This window comes from Sus scrofa, chromosome 6 (genome assembly GCF_054392235.1).
Source record: "Sus scrofa isolate SSC_HxYL_T2T_F1_AM1 chromosome 6, Sscrofa_HxYL_maternal_Yorkshire_Landrace_v2.0, whole genome shotgun sequence".
Classification (NCBI taxonomy): Eukaryota; Metazoa; Chordata; class Mammalia; order Artiodactyla; family Suidae; genus Sus; species Sus scrofa.
In genome coordinates, this window is record NC_139388.1 from 32,337,153 (window position 1) to 32,357,157 (window position 20,005).

The 20,005-nt window shown below is 43.9% G+C and overlaps 1 long non-coding RNA gene across 6 annotated transcripts in view; it reads right to left on the reverse strand.

The window, feature by feature from the left end:
- LOC110260952 (uncharacterized) overlaps positions 1–20,005 on the reverse strand; it is a 255,028-nt gene that overhangs the window by 66,059 nt on the left and 168,964 nt on the right. For 3 of the 6 annotated variants that reach the window (XR_014805882.1, XR_014805881.1, XR_002344593.2), the window contains 3 exons: positions 19,197–19,360; positions 16,463–16,612; positions 1,830–1,983 (listed from right to left, as the gene is read on the reverse strand). This is a non-coding gene — a long non-coding RNA (uncharacterized LOC110260952). Of the gene's footprint in view, positions 1–1,829; positions 1,984–3,338; positions 4,656–16,462; positions 16,613–19,196; positions 19,361–20,005 lie in introns of all 6 variants that reach the window. The other 3 variants (XR_014805885.1, XR_014805883.1, XR_014805884.1) reach the window with 2 other exon arrangements.

Sequence of the window (20,005 nt, forward strand, 5' to 3'; positions counted from 1 at the left end):
AAAGGGTTTCAGGAGAGGTTTTTTTATTTTTAGTTTTACAGCCGCACCTGTGGCATATGGAAAGTCCCGGGCTATAGGTGGAATGGGAGCCGCAATTCAACTACACTCTGACCTATGCTGTGGCTTGCAGCAATGCCCGATTCTTAAATCACTGAGCAAGCCCAGGGATTGAACCCACATCCTCATGGATCCTATGTCATGTTCTTCATCCACTGAGCCACAACAGGAACTCTCAGGAAAGCATTTTTAAAGGCCAAGTGAGGAAGAGGAGATGTACCGTAGTCATCAGCTCAGGCACGGTTCTCTGATTGGTTGAGGCTGAGGTCACAGGCGGTGTCACAGGGTGGACATAATCAATTCTGGGGGCCGGGGAATCATCGAAGAGTTAACTCTTCCATTTGGTGGGGGTTTTGGCCTCAGTAAAACGAATCAGGAAATGTGCATCATTAGCACATTAGCTGGGTGCTGCAGAGAGAAGCTAAAGCAGAGGTGGTGGGTTGGGGAGTGGGCAGGGGTCTGTCCTGGAAGGCTCCATAGGATTCTGCTCCTCTGCACTGGTCTTGTCTCTCAGTGTCCTCATCTGGGATAGCAGCTGGGTCTGGGTCGTAGGCTCACAAAGATGAAATGACTTTATGGATGCAAAGCACTGGGACCAGTTCCTGGCGCAAGTCTTCATCATTTGGCCAGTGGCTCAAGGCCTGGTTCGTAATTTTTCTGCCACCACTTCCTCCCAACCCAGGCCCCCCTCTGCCTCCCTGTCCTCTTCTGAAACATAGCATTCGTAATAGTACCATGGTGTGTAGGTCTCATGGCCCCTGACACATCTGCCCTTTGAGGACAAGAGCACTTTGTGGACATCTAAATCTGAATATCTCCTGGTTCCAGCAAAGAGGGTGTTGGGTTGAATGAAAGAATGCCTATTAGCTACTCTTGTTCAAGGCCAGGTCTAAGAGATCTCCCACCCCCAAACCCCAGAGTGCATGTAACCCTGCATCCTGGTTGTTTAGCTTCAGGATTTGAAACTGGCAGCAGCGTGACGGGGAGGGAGATGCAAATTCAAGCAGCATCCATAGCTGGTCTCAGGAAAGCCCAGTTTGCTGGAGAAATGAGTCACGGAAGAGCAGAAATGCTCAGAGAAGTAAACACCCTCAGAGGCAAACATTTTTGGGGGGTGGTTATTGTACTACTCAGAAGTTTATTACAGAAGTCCATCTGGATAGCTTTTGTTTGTTTGTTTTTTGGTGGCTTGAACTGTCTAGGAAAGACTGCTCAATTTTAAGCAGGAAACAAGCTTTCTTTTCCTGCTTGGCACTCCTGGCCTCTGTCTTCTATCCCCTGTCATCGGTGCATACCGAGAATACTAAACGATCCCAGCGTCCTGGTCCCTCTGACCCTCCTGAAGAAGATCAGGATTGTCGCTTCTGTCCCTCTGTAGGCCAGTTACCCTCACACTGAAATTCTCTGTGGCCCAACCCCCGGGCCAGACTTCCCACAGACTGTGAGGTTGGTCACAAGGAGGCCACGGTTGGGGGGGAGCGGATTTTGCAAGCCTGGGGGCGCATGCTCAGACTCGTGCCCCAGGAATGGCGCGTCATCTTTCAAACCATAGAACAGTGTGTGTCTTTGTTCGGGGGAGGATGAATCCATCAGGAGACCCACCTCTGGGGCTGGTGGCGTGGTGATTCACATCCAAAAGCTGTTTATTTCAAGCCTCGTGGGAAACTCCAGAACTGAAGTAGGTTTTTCACACAGTCGGACTCTGGGTTTTTGCCTGCGTCTGCTTCCCCACCCCCTTTCTCTCCAACAGGAAAACTGAAGACAAAAATTACCCCAAGGTTGTTCTCATTGAACTGAAGGAGCTGGTTGAAGGGCTTATAATTCCACAGGTGAACCCGGGTCCAATGCAGCACAAGCATCACCACTTCCCCTGCTGTAAACACTGATTATTCCTGTCCTCTTCATCCGCATCCTTCCATCTGGCATCTGCAAAGGGAGAAAGCCAAGCCATTCAGAATATTCTCTGTTACCTAGAGACAGCAACAGAGCGTTAAGAAAAATCTAGAATGACATAAAATGGTACATCATATGCTGCAGTGTAGATCACTTCCAGTTAAGCTGCAAAGGCTTCTGTTGCAATTAGGACTTTATTCAAATCAATACTTACGACGCCTGGAAATAGAGATGGAGAGGCCAGAAGGCAGCACACAGCAGGCCATGCAAAGCACCTTCCCAATAAATATGCAAGAACGTCTCCACCACGGAATCTATTGCTCCCGTGAAGTCAGCATAAATATGTGAGGTACTTAACAACACCCACTGCATGTATATTGGCAATTTGTCAGCGTGCTAGCAGTAGGAATCGAATGCCAAGTGCCTGGTGTTGGGCTGGTGTCATTTTTTTTTTTTTCCCCCAGAAAACCGGTACAGGAAATTGCTAACTCTGCTTAATTCTTTTGAATTAAAACTACCCACATGTTTTCCTGAATGAAATGAACCACAAACACTCAGAGAAACCTCCTCCCCATCTTTCCCCAACCCTACCACCCATCCCAGGGGTCCTCACAGTCTCAGCTTCCTCTCCAAAGGCTAGCCTAGTTTGATAGATAGCTTTTGTTTCTTTCATTCAATCAGCCCTCAGACAACAATCTCAATTTTCCTCCAGGGTAACTGCCCCTCCCATATCCTCAGCCAATGGTAGCCTGAGTGGTGTTGACTCCACCCTCAGCCTGTGTTTCGATGTGGCCAATCAGAGACTAACGTGCCTCTGGCCCTAGGGATTGGTTCGGAGAGAGACCTGTTACTTGATTTGGGCCAATGAGAGTCAAGCCTAGGAATTTTTTTTTTTGTTTAAGCATCTTGGAGAAAAGAAGCTCTCTCTCTGTAGGAGCTCTGAAGAGTGAACCTGGAGCTATCTACAACCACCATATGGAGAAAATCTGCCTGAGAGTGAAGCCAACATAGAGGTGACGTGGACTCAACTGAGTCCTAATATTTTTTGAACCACTGGAACAAGCCATGCTTGAAGACAGTAATCTTAATTTTTTAACTATAAGAACACGTTTAAAATTATTATTATTTTTGTTTGTTTAGCAGGTTGAGTTGTATTTTCTGTCACTCACAACTGATAAACTAACAGATATGCTCTAAATCCCAGGAACGCACACACTATTCTTTCTAGTGCTCATGTTAGACTAGTGAAACTAAATGGCTCTGTAAGTTAAAAAAAAAAAATGGAATTATTTTAAAAGGAAAATGGGATGCTGTGGCAGACAGAGGGCACTGCATGTGTCATCTGTCTTCCTGAAGTTAGGATCACTCACTTGTGCACCTCCCCTCACCTTGTTCAATCTCTACTTCATGTAGGAGCGATGCGTCATGCCTTCTCACTAGAACCCATGTCTCGGTCCTTTCTGAGTTTCAGTATTTAGCTGCTTGGCATGAAGGAGATGCTTGATGTGTGACTCTGGGGACAGCACTTAGCCTCCTTGGGCCTCATCCTCCTCATCAGTAAAACAGGCTTCCAGTGGAGATGTTGGTTCAGGCTGTGTGTTCTGCAGTGGGAATGACACATGGGCAGCCCTAGGGCAGCTGGAGAGGAAACCAACATCGCGAAACAAGAAAAACAAACTTCTGTCTATGCAGCTTAGATGGAGCTAAAAGGTGAACTCTGACTTTTTGATCCTACTCCAGTGCAATATTTTCCATGAGGAGGGAAGACTTGCTTTAATCAACATTCCCACAAACTCTTTTTAGTAGAGCCACTGCTCCTTGGCTCCCTGTTCTATTGTAGTGTCCATGAGTTTGTGTTATTTCTGCAAAAACGGCAGTTGGGGAAGGAGAGAGACTCACTTTGATTTGCTGTGTATCACTGACATGTCTTAGTTCTCTCAGCCACAAGGTAGCTCAAACACTCCCGTGCTGTAGGCACACGTCTCTGGAGCAAAAGGAGGGTCTGAGTCTCTTGTTAGGGTTATGATCAGAATCACAGCAAATAACTGCTTTGCTGTTTTGCTGTCTGTACAGTCTTGTCTTTCAGCTCTGAGCTATCAGCTTTCCTATTACCCCCAATGCCATTTCGCCAGCACAGCCGGTTCCAAATGGCACCAGGCAGTGAGTGAGCTTGAAGGTTGGGTCTCCGCTGTTGTAGCAGATGTAACTCTTGTTGAATAACACATGTGCCCCTTTAGCGTCTCCCGGTGACTTCAGCCTGAAAGGACAGGTTAAGGGACCATCGTTCTTTGCGGGGAGATATTTCATCTGCTAAATCGTTTTTCAGTGAAACAATCAAAGCTGCTGTGTACAGCTACAAAGCGTGGGCAGGGATGAAGCTGGGAAGGAGCTGAGGTTGATAGGCAATCTGGCTTGGGTTACAACTACATGTAGGTGAAATACGACTCCAGAAATGACTGTGAGGGTCCCAATTTTGACGCAGAAGTGGATCGAAGCCTGGGCAGCTGGCAAAGCCAGGCCCTTCTGAGCCCAGCACCGAAGGATATTATTGGAACTTTCCAAGTGTCTATATGCAGGACTTGCCCTGGCTCCTTTCTCCTCAGGGGTGATGGGCTTCATCTTCCTAACTGAAGTAAGTCCCATGAAAGTAGAGAATTTGGGGGATTTTTTGTTAACTGCTATTTCCCCAGTGTCTTGAATGGGACCTGGAAGATATCAGGTGCATATAAATTTTTGTTGCAAGAAAGAATCACTCCACTGGCTGGCTCAGGTCTCCTTTGGGTGCTTATAGTATTGAGAAGGAACCGTGTAATGTGCAGGAACAGATTATTGAACACCTCGAGAGAAAAGCAGTGTCCTTTTGGAGTTCCTGCTGTGGATCAGTGGTAATGAACCTAACTAGTATCCATGAAGATATGGCTTCGATCCCTGGCCTCGCTCAGTGGGTTAAAGATCTGGCATTGCTGTGAGCTATGGTGTACGTCACAGTTGCAGCTCGGATCTGGTGTTGCTATGGCTGTGGTGTAGGCCGGCAGCAGCTACAGCTCTGAGTCGACCCCTAGCCTGGGAACCTCCATATGCCACAGGGGTGGCCCTAAAAGACAAAAAAAAAAAAAAAAAAAAAAAAAAAAAAAAAAAAAAGCAGTGGCCTTTTCAATCACAGCTGTGGTTTTATATGGAGATTTCACAAGTTCATACTCTTAAACAGCTTGACGGGTGGTGGCACAACCACACCCTGTGTTCTGGTAGCCTAAGGGCTGGGTTCCTGCAGCTCAGACACGTGTGGGGATCCAGCCTGCTTTGCGTTCAAAATGTAATGAAAGGAGTTCCCTTTGTGGCTCAGCGGAAACGAATCTGACTAGTATTCATGAGGATGCAGGTCCCATCCCTGGCCTCCCTCAGTGGGTTAAGAATCTGGAGTGGCCATGAGCTGTGGTGTAGGTTGAAGATGCGGCTTAGATCTGGCCTTGCTGTGGCTGTGGTGTAGACTGGCAGCTATAGCTCCGATTTGAACCCTAGCCAGAGAACCTCCATATGCTGCGGGTGCGGCCCCAAAGAAAAAAAGACCAAAAAAAAAAAAAAAAAAAAGTAATTACATTTCAAAACCAAATTTGTGATTACCAAAGGGGAAGCATGTGGGGAAGGATGGATTGGTAGTTTGAGATTGGCACAGACACTCTACTATGTACAAAATTGATCAGTAACAAGGATTGGGAGTTTGAGATTGGCACAGACACTCTACTATGTACAAAATTGATCAGTAACAAGGACCTACAATTTAGCTTAGGGTAATCTGTTCAATACTCTGACCTATACAGAGAAAGAATGCAAAAAATAATGGGTGTGTATGGCTGGTGAACTTTGTTGTGCACCTAAAACGAACACAAATTGTAAGTCACTTATACTCCAAAAAATTTTATTTAAAGATCAGTAAATAAAATAGATCACCAACAAGGACCTACTGTCTTCAGAGGAAACTGTACTCAATATTTTGTAATAACCTACAATGGAAAAGACTCTGAAAAAGTGTTAATATGGAACTGAATCACTGTGTGGTACACCTGAAACTAACATGATAATATATATATATATAGGGGTTCCCCACTGTGGCACAACAGGATTGGGATGGGAGGTGTCTCTGCAGTGCCAGGACGCAGGTTTGATCCCTGGCCCAGCACTAAGGGTTAAAGGATTCGGCACTGCCGCAGTGGCAGCTAGGTTGCGAATGAGGTTTGGATCTGGTCCCTGGCCCGGGAATTCCATATGCTATGAGAAGGCAAAAAATAAGTACATATATATAAAACTAATTTAACTTACACAGAACTATATATAATTAATACATATTTAACTATATATATATATATAATTAAATTAGTTGTTCATGGTTAAGCTCTGGCAGGTTTTAGAAGGCAATGTGAATTGCTGGGTCTTACACGTGAGTTCTTGTCTCAAGGTCTACTTCCAGGGGAACTCAAACTACAATAATTTTCCGAGGTACCTGTTACTTGGGAAAACTGGGTCTTCCAGCCTGTCTGGTGTGTGTCATTGGCCAGGCCTTGGGAAATGGAATGGCTTTGGAGTCCAAGGGCCTCTTTGGGGGTCAGTATAAGATGTGGTGATTAGCCTAAGCTTTTAGAGAATTCTCTGCTAATTTTGGAAAGTGAAGGTGGGGGTAGGGGTGACAAGATTCCTTCCATCCCCATGCATTCATTTGCATTTAAATTTGAACTTGAAATTAAGGCTTTTAGAAACTTTTAATTTCTATTTAATTATAAGAACTTCACTGCAGGGTATCTATCTGATTTAAAAGAATAATTAAAATTTAAGTATAGCTGCAGTGATTTGCCACAGCGTATGTCTGTCCTTTAAAACATTAAGCAACAGAAAATAATTTGTGGCCGGAGGTGCTTTATATGTAAATTCCCACAAGAATAGAATTTGGCGATAGAGAAATTCAGATTATGAAAAACACATTGCACGTCTGAAAATCGGTGCCTAATAAATGCCTTAGTTGTTACCATTACTTCTCTTAATATCCTCAATTAAACGATTTAAAATAGAACAATAGATAAGCAAGATCAATTAATTTTATAAGATGATCAAAGGAATGTGGTCCAGCATTGTCGAAGCTGTAAACGTGATAATGGTTTTATCAGACAAGAAAAATAACTTGAAGTGGCTCAAACCTTAGTCGTTTATGCTCAGAGGGGTTTCATTTGTGATGAATCAAATTGTCTTTTGTAATAGGGAGAGTTTTAGGACCTTGCCCATTCATTTGAGGAAAAGTAATTCAGACATTAAAATAGATGCTCTTCTCAGATGCACTTGTGTGTCAACCATGAGAAGCAATAACAACCATCAAAATAGCTGGATCCTGGAACCTGTTGGAAGGAGGCTGCAGGAGGGGCCAGGGAACTGCCAGTGGCAGTGAGATTGACCCTCCTGAGAACTCAGAGAAGGGCTCTGGCTCTGCTTGGGGATCGGAGGTCTAGGCTGGAGGCCAAATGCAAGCTACAGACTCAGGCAGTGATTCTCTGCTCAGATGAAGGACGTGCCATCGGGAATGGGAGAACGGCAGGGTGAAGGGCAGGATCACTTCTGAAAGGCTACATTTATCTGCAGTGTGGATTGAGGTTAAGAAGGATTCAATTATTTATACCCTTTTGCCTTTCAAAAAGGAAATTGGTAGCTCCCCCCCCAAAGGTCAGAAACAGTAAGAGAACAGAAAAAGCAAAGCTGGGTATAGGGGGGTGGTGGATTACGATTACGGCGACTCAGTTTAAGCTAAGGGAAAAGGTTTGCCATTGAAAAAGATTTTTGACATTTTCTAAAATTTTTTTTCTTTTTATGACTGCACCCGTGGCACATGGAAGTTCCTGGGCTGCCAGTCGGATCAGAGCTGCAACTGCCAGCCTACACCACAGCCACAGCAACACTGGATCTTAGCCACATCTGCAGTCTGTGCCACAGCCACAGCAATGGCAAATCCCAGCGGCATCTGCATGTGACCTAAGCCACAACTTGTGGCAACTCTGCATCCTTAACCCACTGAGAAAGGCCAGGGATCAACCCGCATCCTCACGGACACTAGGCTGGGTTCTTAACCCACTGAGCCACATCGGGAACTCCTAAAAAAAGGATTTTTGGTTTGGAGTTTCCTGGCAATCAAAGTGAAAAGTGAGGCCTAGTGAGGGATTTCCTTGTATTATCTTATTTAAAGTAGAAAAGAGATGACTTTTAATTTCCAAGAGGATTTTTTTTTCAACAAGAGTGAGAAAATGAATACAAACACGGATTGCAAAAAAAGAAAAAAAGAAAAAGAAAATGCAAAACAATAGTGCTGGACACACAAATGTCTTTCTTCTGGAAGTTACCCTGGTTCATTTGGACCAGAGGCCTTAGCAAGTTGTGAGAAGGTGTCTGTCCATCTTGTCACGTTGGTCTCAAAGGCCAGAAATATTGCCACAGGTCTAGTTTTTTTCCTAGACAACGTAAGTTGGTGTCATGGCTGATGCCCAGACCACATTCTCTTGAGCAGAACGGAGTTGAATGATCATATATTGGCCTCACAATTTTGAGGGGCAGTGATTTCCAAGGACGGAGCAGGACACAGGGTGGCAGGCAGGGGACGGCACTTGACCAGCCAGTGGCTTTCTGGCAGTCGGCTTGCAGCATGAGCTGAGGTTGGATTTCCCACCACTACAAGGCTAAATCTCAGCCGCTAAGTGGCTCACAGGCTTCTGCCGTCCCTGCATTAGCACAGCTATTTGGGGCTTACTGGAAGAACCTTGGCACGCTTTCTGATTAACCAGACCACGGCGTTCTCTTCCTCCTCCACTGAAATTCCAGGGACTAATCTCTTAGGGCTCTCAGGTCTGATGGCACAAAGATGCAGCACACTGCCATGGACCAACTCCCACTGGAAAATCAGCAGGGAGAAAGCTCCTGGGCTCGGCTGTTATTTTGAGATTCCTGGGGTGTAGATACGCCAAGGAATTTTCCTGGCCCATGGGGATCCCTTCTCCAAGTCCCCTGGTACTGCAAATACAACTTCTGCAGCAATGTCTCATTTTCTGCCTTCTGTTATGTTATTTCTGGGTCCACCACAAAGTGCTTGGGTTTGGAAGATAGATTTGCCACTTCCCGCTTAGGAGATGCTGGGTAGATTATCTAACTTTGTTGAGTCTATTTTCTCATCTGAAAAACAAAGCTCCATGAGTTAATAAATGTAAAGCATCGAGAACTACCCTTGTGCCTGGACGGTCCTCTGGTCATAGGTCCATTTGTAAATATGTGCTAGACTGTGTTCTAATGCTGAGAATACAGAGAGAATAAAACACAGTCCCTTGGAGTTCCCGTTGTGGCTCAGCAGAAACGAATCTGACTAGGAACCATGAGGTTGCGGGTTCAATCCCTGGCCTCGCTCGGTGGGTTAAGGATCCGGAGTTGCCATGAGTTGTGGTGTAGGTCGCAGATGTGGCTCAGATCTGGTGTAAGTTGTGGACACAATTTGGATCTGGTGTTGCTGTGGCTGTGGCATAGGCTGGCAGCTGTAGCTTCAACTAAACCCCTAGCCTGGGAATCTCCATATGCCATGGGTGTGGCCCTGAAAAGCAAAAAAAAAAAAAAAACATAGTCCCTTGGAGAATTCCAAGTCTCCTGGGGAAATACCAAGACTCTGACTCGTGCCATCACTGAAGCATGTGTTGACAGAAGGAGGAGGTCTAGGGAGTAATCTTTGTGGCTGAGCAGAAAGGAACCCAACTTGTATCCATGAGGATGCGGGTTTGATCCCTGGGCTCCACTCATTGGGTTAAGGATCTGGGGTTGCCCTGAGCAGTGGTGTAGTTCTGAGATGCTGCTCAGATCTGGCATTGCTGTGGCTGTGGCGTAGGCCAGCAGCTGCAGCTCTGGTTCAACCCTTAACCTGGGAACTTCTACAGGCTGCAAGGGTGACCCTAAAAAGCAAAAGATAAAAAATTTAAAAAAAGGAGGCAGTCTAGCTGTGTGCCAAAGGATGGTGTTGATCCAATTGCCATGGCTGAAAGCAGAAGTGGCAGTCTCTAGCTTTAGCTACCTGGGTGGGAGCCATGGCCAGAGGTACCCCCTTAGATTTCAGTTGCCTCATCTGTAAAAGAAAGGAGGTGGATCTGCAGGTCCCTTGTGTTCCTTATTCGCCATGGAGGTTGGCCTTCTCATAGACACTGCGAAAATTACAGCGCTCAGGCAGATTTTGAATGATAGAAAGTTTACCCCGTCTCCAAGCACAGTTCAACCTGGAACTTTTCTGCGAGCGCCAAAGCTTTTCCATTAGCTAATCCTTGGTACCCAAGAAACACAAAGAGGGGAAACAGAATACATAATGCATTCCTGCAAAGTAGTTATTAACCTTGCATTATGATCATGTTTACAAGGTGACTGGGCTGCCATGAATATGAAGGATCCCACCCAGCCCGGTGACGGTGCTTTAGTTCAGGGAAGGCAAGCGCTTAAAGGAGCCCTGGGCGATCTGGATGGCCAAGTACACGGAGTCAGGGTCACTCAGCCAGCCTGGTGTACGCTTAAGCTTAAGCACTGAACTTCATCAGCAGCGTAATTCCATTTACCCTATTACAAAATTAAATCGAGACTTGAATTGTGCTTTTTAAAAGATTATGTGACCATATGTACCTTGAACGAGGGCCAACTCTGAAAAAAGCGGTCTTCTCGCAATTCTTTTCTATTAGGTTAGGACTTTGTTATTTCTTGTTTCCTTTTTTTTTTTCCTCCCATAAATGTGAATTGAACCCAGTCAGGAGGTAATATATCGATATGATTACAGCTTAAAATATTTTTATTTTAAAATATGTCTTCAATATGGTTTAAAACAAAAATAAAACCTTGTGGAATCCAGATTGTGTCTTAAGCATGGAAAATCAGTGTTCCCACACTCCAAGAACAACGTGAGCTAACGTTTCAGATGGCTTTTTATCAAATCAGGTTTTTAAACCAAAAGTTTTAGAGTCAATACTGAGTAATTTAATTAGCAAATGGTACACTTAATTCTTAAATAAGTCAAGGAAAACAAAATCTTCTGTCTAGCATAAAGCTACCATTTTTTGAGAAATTCTTTAACATTTCGGGGAATGCATCTCTTGGATTCAGTAATACTAGGGAACTCAATTCAGATACATAAATTAAGTCCACAGGGAATTTTTATAGCAATTACTTTATAGATAGACCAAAAAAAAAAAAATACTAATAGTTTTAAATGAAATCCAGCCATTATTTTAAAGCACAATCATATCTAGAAAAATTAATAGGAAAAATAACTGTACTTGAAATCTGAGGAGAATGTGGCCCATTTTAAATGTTTTTAATCAGTGTAAACAGTTCCTTGTAAAATCTGGATTGGCCTATGCATATGCAACAGCCCTTATTAGGATGCATTAGGAAACTCAAGCGCCATTAGATGATGAAACTGACCAGAGGTATTTTCCAGTGCTTCAATTAATACCCTAGTGGTTAAACTCTAATGACCAAACTCAATTGGCGTCAAATTCAGATGTGAATTGTACTTAAGGACCTCAGAGTCACTTCTTAGTGGATTGGTTTTGAAACACAAAAGCACTAAATTAAAGTAATTGTTTTGTCTGAAAGTTTTTTTCAGTGATATTCAAAATAGGTGCTCCCTCAATCTCAGACATTAGCACAGAGCTGGGCACAGTATGAGCATTTTCCATCCTTTTTTGGGGTCATGCCCATGGCATACAGATGTTCCGGGGCCAGGGATTAAACCTGTGCCACAGCAGCAACTGGGGACACAGTGGTGACAAGGCCAGATCCTTAACCCGACGAGTCACCAGGGACCTTCTTTGTTTTTGTTTTGATTCTTAGCATTTTCCATCCTTGTTCCATGTCTGGCACATAGTTGGTACCCAGTAAATATACTGGGTTAGGTACATAAAGAGTGTTTTCAGAAACTCAGTGTGATCTTCTCCAAAGCACTATGTTCTCTTCTTTGAGATCTTTTTTTCTTTTTCCTGTCTTTTTAGGGCCGCACCCGTGGCATATGGAGGTTCCCAGGCTAGGGGTTGAATCGGAGCTACAGCTGCCGGCCTACACCGCAGCAATGCGGGACCAGCACAGCAAAGCCAGATCCTTAACCCACAGATCGAGGCCAGGGATCAAACCTGCATCCTCATGGTTACTAGTCGGATTCGTTTCCACTGAGCAATGACAGAAACTCCTCTCCTTTGAGATCTTAAAGTCCAAAAGCTTGCTTTGAGTTCATTGTGTTAAACTCAATTTTGGTTTTAATTTAAAACAACTTGGAGTTCCCTGGTGGCTCAATCAGTGGGTTAGGGGTCTTCTATTGTTACTGCTGTAGTGGGGGTTTGATCTCTGTCCCAGGAACTGCTGCATGCTGTGGGAGTGGTCAAAAAAAAAAAAATCTTGAACACTGGTGCACACAGCAATATTTTTCATGTTGCAAGCTTCCAAATAACATCTATTTTCAGTTATTTAATCCTCACAACAACCTTATCTCAATTTTACACAGTGAAATTACATGTACATAGGTTGTACTTCTACTAGGTGGTTGAGCCGGGATTAAACTCAGGGAACTTGGATCCTGAAGCTGTATTCTCAGCCTCTACATCAGAGGGCCACAAACTATGGTCCAGTGGCCAAGTCCAGCCCATTATGATTAAGAAACTTTTCTTGGAACAAGCCCTACCCACTTGTTTGCTTATTGTCTAAAGGCTGCCATCCTGCTACAAAAGCAGAGCTGAGAAGTTGCAGCAGAGACCATATGGCCTCAGAGCCTGAAATATTTACTATCTGATCCTTCAGAAAAAGGGTACTGACCCTTTTTCCACACCATTTGCTTACGAATAAAGAGGAATCAAGGTGACTGCTCAGAGAGGGTCCACAAAAGCCTTTCACTGAAACTGGCCAGAACCCAGGGTCAGAAATAACAGTGTCTATCACCAATTCAAGACAGTGTGGGATGGTGGAAGGAGCATGAGGCTTTGAGGCCAGGCCAAGTTTAACTATTAACTCCACCAGTTAATGAATGTATAGACGAGTAAGCCGCATCTTTTCGCCAGGTCCTGGTTTTCCATCTGTAAAATTGGGCTGCTTTAGACTTCCCGAGCTGAGTTGTTTTAGCGAATTAAATAAGATAATTTATGTTGAAGTCTTAATGCAGTGCCTGGCATATAGTAGAAGGTCAATAAATTGTCCTGAATCAACAGGGATTTAGCCTTGTATTTCTTTTTGTCTGTATCTAGCTACATCCATATATCTATTATCAAGTGGAGCAAGTCAAGGTTCCTAAGCTGCTCTTGTTCCAGAGTATTGATGAGAACGGGGGACATGTGGAGGAGCTGTCAACCGCAGCTGAAACCTCTTTTTTCCAAGGATTCTGCAGGGTATTTGTGGCCTGGGCTTCTGGTCTTTCCTGCTAGGGGTCTTCAGCCAGGATCAGGCAAAACAGAACCCATTCCACACCCCTAGATATGGTTGCTTCATGTGAATACCCATTGTGATAAAGCTTACCCCAAAATATTGTCATTTCTTATTAGGGTGTCCCTGGGGCCACTGAGGGCACTTGAGACTTTTGCTGTGACTAAGTCGAATTGGATTTTTCTTTCTGCATTTATTGTTGTGATGTTTTTCTTTAATGTATTAACATATAATGAATTATATGAGTGCATTTTCTAGGCTACCATGGTCTTTGATGGGATTAATCCTACTGGCTGATGAGTTTTTTCCTTGCTAGATTTTTTTTTAAGGGATTTTTTACATTTACATTCATAAGTGAGGTCTTTCCATTCTGTAATATCCTTGTCTTTTCTGATGTCAGAATTAACTAGTCCCATAAAATATTTGGAATAATGTTTACCTCTTTCTGCTCTGTGGTATAGATGGTATGTAGTTGGAGTTATCTGTTCTTTGAATGATTTAATAGGACTAACGTAAAAACCCATCTGGGCCAGATGTTTCTGGAAAATGGTTTTGTGACAACTTGATTCTATGGAGTGAAATGTACTACTCGGGTTTTCTATTTCTTTTTGAGTCACTTTTACTTTCCACATCTTTCTAGAAATTTTCCATTCCCTCTGACTTTTAAAATTTATCACATGAAGCTGTTCTTGGCATTCTCATGATTTTAAAAAGCTCTACTATATTCATAGTCAGGTTTCCTTTTCATTAATATTGTTCATTGGTTCTTCTCTCTTATTTTCTTGATAAATCTTGCCAGAGTTTGGTCTGTTAGATTTTTCCAATGAAACAGCTTTTAATTTTGCCAAACTATCTTATTTTCCATTTGATTAATTTTCGTTCTATTATTTTTCCTACTATATTTGGAAAAATAAATTATTTTCTAAGTTCTTGAGTTGGATACATAGCTTATTATTTCTTCTATTACATATGATTTCAGGACTACAGTTATTTCACTTAGTATGGTTTTGTCTCTGTAGTACCAGGTGTGATGACTAGCCTTTTGTTATTCAGTTCTAAATTTGTCATTATTTTCTGACCCACAGCTATATGGAAGGTTTTGGTTGTTTTCATTGTTCTTGTTTAATTTCCAAATACATATTAAGATTGGCTCTTTCTGGAGTTCCTGCTGTGCACAGTGAGCTAAGAATGCGATGCTGCAGCTTGGGTCGCTGTGGAGGCACAGGTTCGATCCCTGGCCCAGCCCAGCGGGTTAAAGGATCTAGCATTGCCACAGCTGCAGCAGAGCTCCCAACAGCTGTGGCTCAGATTCAGTCCCTGGCCTGGGGAGCATCCATATGCCATGAGTGCAGCTATTAAAAAAAAAAAAATCTCTTTCTTTCTAACTTAATTGTATTATGGACATAGGATTTAGTGTGTTTAACAGTGTTGCTCCCCATGCTTCTGGAATTCGTTACTCCTAGATTCAGTTTCTTCTTTCTCCACAACACCTTTAGTAGCAAGAATCTTTGAAAATTTATTTGATCCTCTCTTTTAATTATGTATACTCTTCTCAACAACTTGAAGATATTATCCTATTATTTACTAGCCTTGATTGCTTCTAATAAGCCTATTTCATTCTTTTTTTTTTGATTTTTTTTTTTTTTTAATTTTTAGGGCCACACGCAGAGCATATGGAAGTGCCCGGGCTAGGTGTTAAATCAGAGCTACAGCTGCTGGCCTATACCACAGCCACAGCAACGTGGGATCTGAGCCAAGTCTACGACATATACCGCAGCTCATGGTAATGCTGGATCCCTTACCCACTGATAGAGGCCAGAGATCGAACCTGAATCCTCATGGATACTAGTCAGATTTGTTTCCGCTGTGCCACAGTGGGAATTCCTGTCTATTTGCTATATAATAGTTTGCATCTGCTAATCTCAAATGCCCACTCCATCCCTCCCCTGTGCCCCCTCCCCCTTGGCAACCACAAGTCTATTCTCTATGTCTATGAGTCTGTTTCAGAGAATTATTTATAGTTTGAAAATTTAGAAACTGCTTAAATATCGGACAATTATAAACTGAAGGATGATCGGCTAAATCATCATGCATTTCTTTGATATGTAAAATTACAAATTACAAAATTTATAATTACACTAAAATTATAATTACAAAAAGCATGAAGCAAAAATAATAAACTTATTAAAATTAAAAATATAAAATTGTATATGTGCTATATAGGCTATCCTTGTGAACATATATAAAGGTAAAAATGAATACATTAGCTAATAATAGCAGCAGTAGGGTGATTCCATTGGAGACGAATCTTTTCCTCTTCCAACCATTCTAATGATGTGTTATTTTTTACTATTAAAAACAGTTCCTTAAAACACCTTCAACTTACCATTAGAGCATCTGGGTACAGATTCTTAACATGAGGTCAGAATTAGCACTTATTTAAATACATCTGCTTATTAAATATTTCTAACAAGCAGGAATCCATTTCTGGATACTGATAGTCAAAATCGTGTTGGTCATTTTGAATCCATACATGTTATTTCCGTCACAGAGTTGAGTCCAGAACATTGAAGTTCGTGTGCTTCTGTCATGACTAAGATGCCCTGAACTTGTTTCTTATTTTTCTCTCAAACATAATTAAGAGTTTGGTTTTGGATATTGTCAATTAGGAATTGGAAAATTCATTTCCGTTCTACAAATCATGCTTTTTAAAAAGCCAGTTTATAAAATATGGGCTATGCTTAAATTAACTGAGAACATGTTTTTAAAGCAGTAGCTTTTGCTAAATAAAAATAATAATAATAATTTTGGGAGTTCCCATTGTGGCTCAGTGGAAACGAACCTGATGTGTAGCCATGAGGATATGGGTTCGATCCCTGGCTCTGCTCAATGGGTTAAGGATCCCATGTTGCTGTGAGCTACAGTATAGGTCACAGACGCTGCTCGGATCTGTTGTTGCCATGGCTGTGGCGTAGGCCTGCAGCTGCTGTTCCACCCCTAGCCTGGGAACTTCTATATGCTGCAGGTGCTGCTGCAAAAATTTTAAAAATAAATAAAAACTTACTTGTATCATATCTGAGCAAATCCTTTAATTTGGTCAACTTTACTCCTTCTTTCTTCCTCATGTTTCTATAATATTTTCTTCGCAAACTCAGAGATGCCCCCTCCTTGTGAGAGGTCTGGCACTGGCATGCTCTCAACAGGACAGCAGGGGCTGTGAAAAATTCATAAAGGGAAAACTTCCTTAAAATTGGGGGATTTTTGACTCTCAGTGGCCTGGCCTGGGTTCCTGTTTTCAAGGTGCACCTTGGGTATCTATCATCCTCTGGTCAGATCCTAATCCTTAAACACAATGATCATCATCAAGCCTCTTCTGTTTCCATTTATTCCGAGAGGTCAAGAGATGCGGCTGGTTTATGAGTTTATTCTGCCATGTATCACTACAGGCGGGTCAGCGGGCCAGTGAATGGATGGGCAGTGCTCACCTTCCCATTTCTTACTCTTGTCAACTCGGAAGGGATTTTTTTTTTTTTTTTTTTTTACCTTGTGAAGGGCCCATCAGCAATGAATCAGTGAAGTGAAGACGACAGTTGATTTGTGAATTGAGATTCTATAAAGTGACTCCGCTTTGGTGGGCTGTGTAGATAAAGCAACTGTCATGATAACGTGGCAAGTGCAATTCCACAAAACCAAATTTATTGCCCATTTGAGGAAATCATCCTATTTTAAAATGCCATAAATTCTAAATTGAATATTACGTATTCCCATGAATTTTGATTTATATTTTGAATATTTTTAATGGGATGCTAAAGATCCTAGGTTCGAAGTTATGAGTTTATGCATTTCTTCTTGCGGGCTATTGTGACTCGGCGCAGAATATATTGGCCATTCTTAGGATTTTATTTGTGAGGATTGCGGTGGGGGTGGGCGAGAGGATTCATGCCCCTGCTGAAGGCGCCCTGTGGGGGAATGATATGGATGCTGGTTATAAAGAAAGGGAGCTGGCTGGCTGCAACCTTTCTTCCTCCGAGCAGTTTCATAAGGCTGCCACAAAACTCAGGAGGGATTTTTTGTCCCCGGCTCAGACAAGGTTGAAGCCATGGCAGGAAGCTGGACTCCTGACTCCCCAAGGGAGTTTGACTCCCATCTGCCACCCTCAGAATCTCAGTACTTCTCTGTAACATTTACTGCCACAGTAAGGAATGAGTGCATTGCTTACTTATTTACAAGCTGTCCCCAACAATGGGCCAGATCTCCCCACTCAGGGCTGTAGCTCCTCAGAGCCTGGCAAGCACGAGGACCTCCCATGATAAAGATAAAAAACAATCCTCCCTTTCCCAGAAGGCTCTAGGCCATCGCCTTTTCCAGTCAATTCCACCTTCTGCTGAACTGATGGTTCAAAAGAAAAGCCTCCTAATTTCAACCCTGGCTGTTAAAGCACTTCAGAAAAGGTACACCCAATTTACTCTCCTCCAAGGAGAAAGATCAAGAAATATTCTTCCTGGAGTTCCCATCGTCGTACAGCAGAAATGAATCCAACTAGGAACCATGAGGTTGAGGGTTCGATCCCTGGCCTCGCTCAGTGGGTTTAGGATCCAGTGTTGCCATGAGCGGTGGTATAGGTCGCAGATGTGGCTCGGATCCCGAGTTGCTGTGGCTGTGTAGCTCTGGCTGGACCCCTAGCCTGGGGACCTCCATATGCTGCAGGCGTGGCCCTAAAAAAGCAAAAGCAAAAGAAAAAGAAAGAAAGATTCTTCCAACGTGTAATTGAAAATTGCCAGCTTCTGCCATGTCCCCATTGGGCCGTGGGCTCCAGGAGCATGTCCCCACCTGCAGTGGGAAGACAGCCTGGGCTTGGAAGGTCGTGAACAGCTGCCCCATTCCTTGCTCAGACCTCACCCCGCACTTGGCCTCATGTGGAGCGGGTTCTGGAACGGTCGGGGGACATGGTCTAAATCTCTCCACCCCAGACTGGAGCTGCCTTGTCATTAATCCTCCTGAGGAGTGGCTGGGCTGGAGAGGAGAGAAACTTCTGCCAGTTAAGAAGAATCAGAAGAGATTTATATGCAGAGGAGTGCCAGGTAGAGCCCTGAAGGCCTCCGGCCCCTTGGAATTTTTTATTTTTGTCTTTTCAGGGCCGCCCCCTCGGCACATGGAGGTTCCCATAGGGGATGAATCACAGCTGCAGCTGCCGGGCCTGCACCACAGCCACAGCAACGTGGGATCTGAGCCGAGGCTGTGACCTACACCACAGCTCATGCCAACGCTGGACCCTTAACCCCACTGAGCGAGGCCAGGGATCGAACCTGTGTCCTCGTGGATACCAGTCAGATTCTGAGCCATGATGGGAACTCCCTCCAGCTCCTTTTTAAATACTTTTAGTCACAGCTGTGTTTGGAGCATGGGTGGAGCTTGCAGGGTACCTGCTAGAAAGGTTTCTAAATCTCTGTGTAAGGTGAAACCTTGGAACTTCCAAGACCTGAGCCCTCTTAGGCCCCAAAGCCCCTCAAAGAAATGTGCTGTGGGTCTTAACATTTTTTACTGTGGTTTCTCTTCCCGTGAGGCACAGAGAATAAGAGAAGCATATACATAAGCTTTGAAAAAAAAAGACAAGGGGATTATCTAGCATTTTCTACTCCCCCTTCTCTGACCACCAAAACTACCAGGCTGTAAAAGCTGAGTTTGGGGAGCTTAAATGCACAAAATAATGTGATTCCACATACGACTGCCTAGGCCGAGACCTGAGCTAGTGCCAGCTGGGGAAACACCACCTCACCAGGGAGCTGGGGCTTGCTCACCACACAGTGGCTGGGTTCCAACTGTGAGTGTCCAAGAGTTCCCTCGTGGCTCAGAGGGTTGAAGATCCAGCTTTGTCCCTGCTAGGGCTCAAGTTGCTGCTCCGCTGTGGGTTCGCTCCCCGGCACAGGAGCACCTGCATGCTGCAAGGCTGGCCAAGAAAACCCTAAAAAGGAAAACAAAAAAACAAAGGTGAGTGTCCAGAGTGGGAGACGAGGATAGGAAGGGAGGGACAGACAGAGACAGACAGACTCCCCCAACACACAAAGAAAGAAAAGAATACATAGGGAGAGAGAGAAGGGAGAGGAAAAAAGAGCAAGAGAAACAGGGCCAGGGCAGAAAAAGAGAGAGAATTAGCGAGAAGTTATGCTTTATATAACCCAGCATCAGAAGTCAGAGAGACTCACTTCCATCACTTCTTATTCATTAAAATTGAGTCAGTAAGTCTGACCCACATCCAAGTGGAAGGAAATTCCACTCCACCTTTGAAAGGAAGGAGCGTCAATGAACTCGCGGACCTATTTTAAAACCACCCCGTTGGGTCAGTGTGGGGAGCAACCTTGCATGTATGGGTGGTGAGATCTGCTCTGGATGGTGCCTGAGACCCTGCAAAACCCAGTCAGCATCGTTTGGAGGCAGCTACGGAGGAGGGCTGGGCAAGCCACCCTCCTCCCTGGACAGGTACTCATAGCATTTCCTGTGGTGCCATTTTCATGGGTGTAGGGGCTTGGAGAGAAAAGTTCACGAGCAAGTCTGAGACCTCTTCTAGAATTCGGATGCAATTTTTTTCTTGGCTGCGTCCATGGCATAC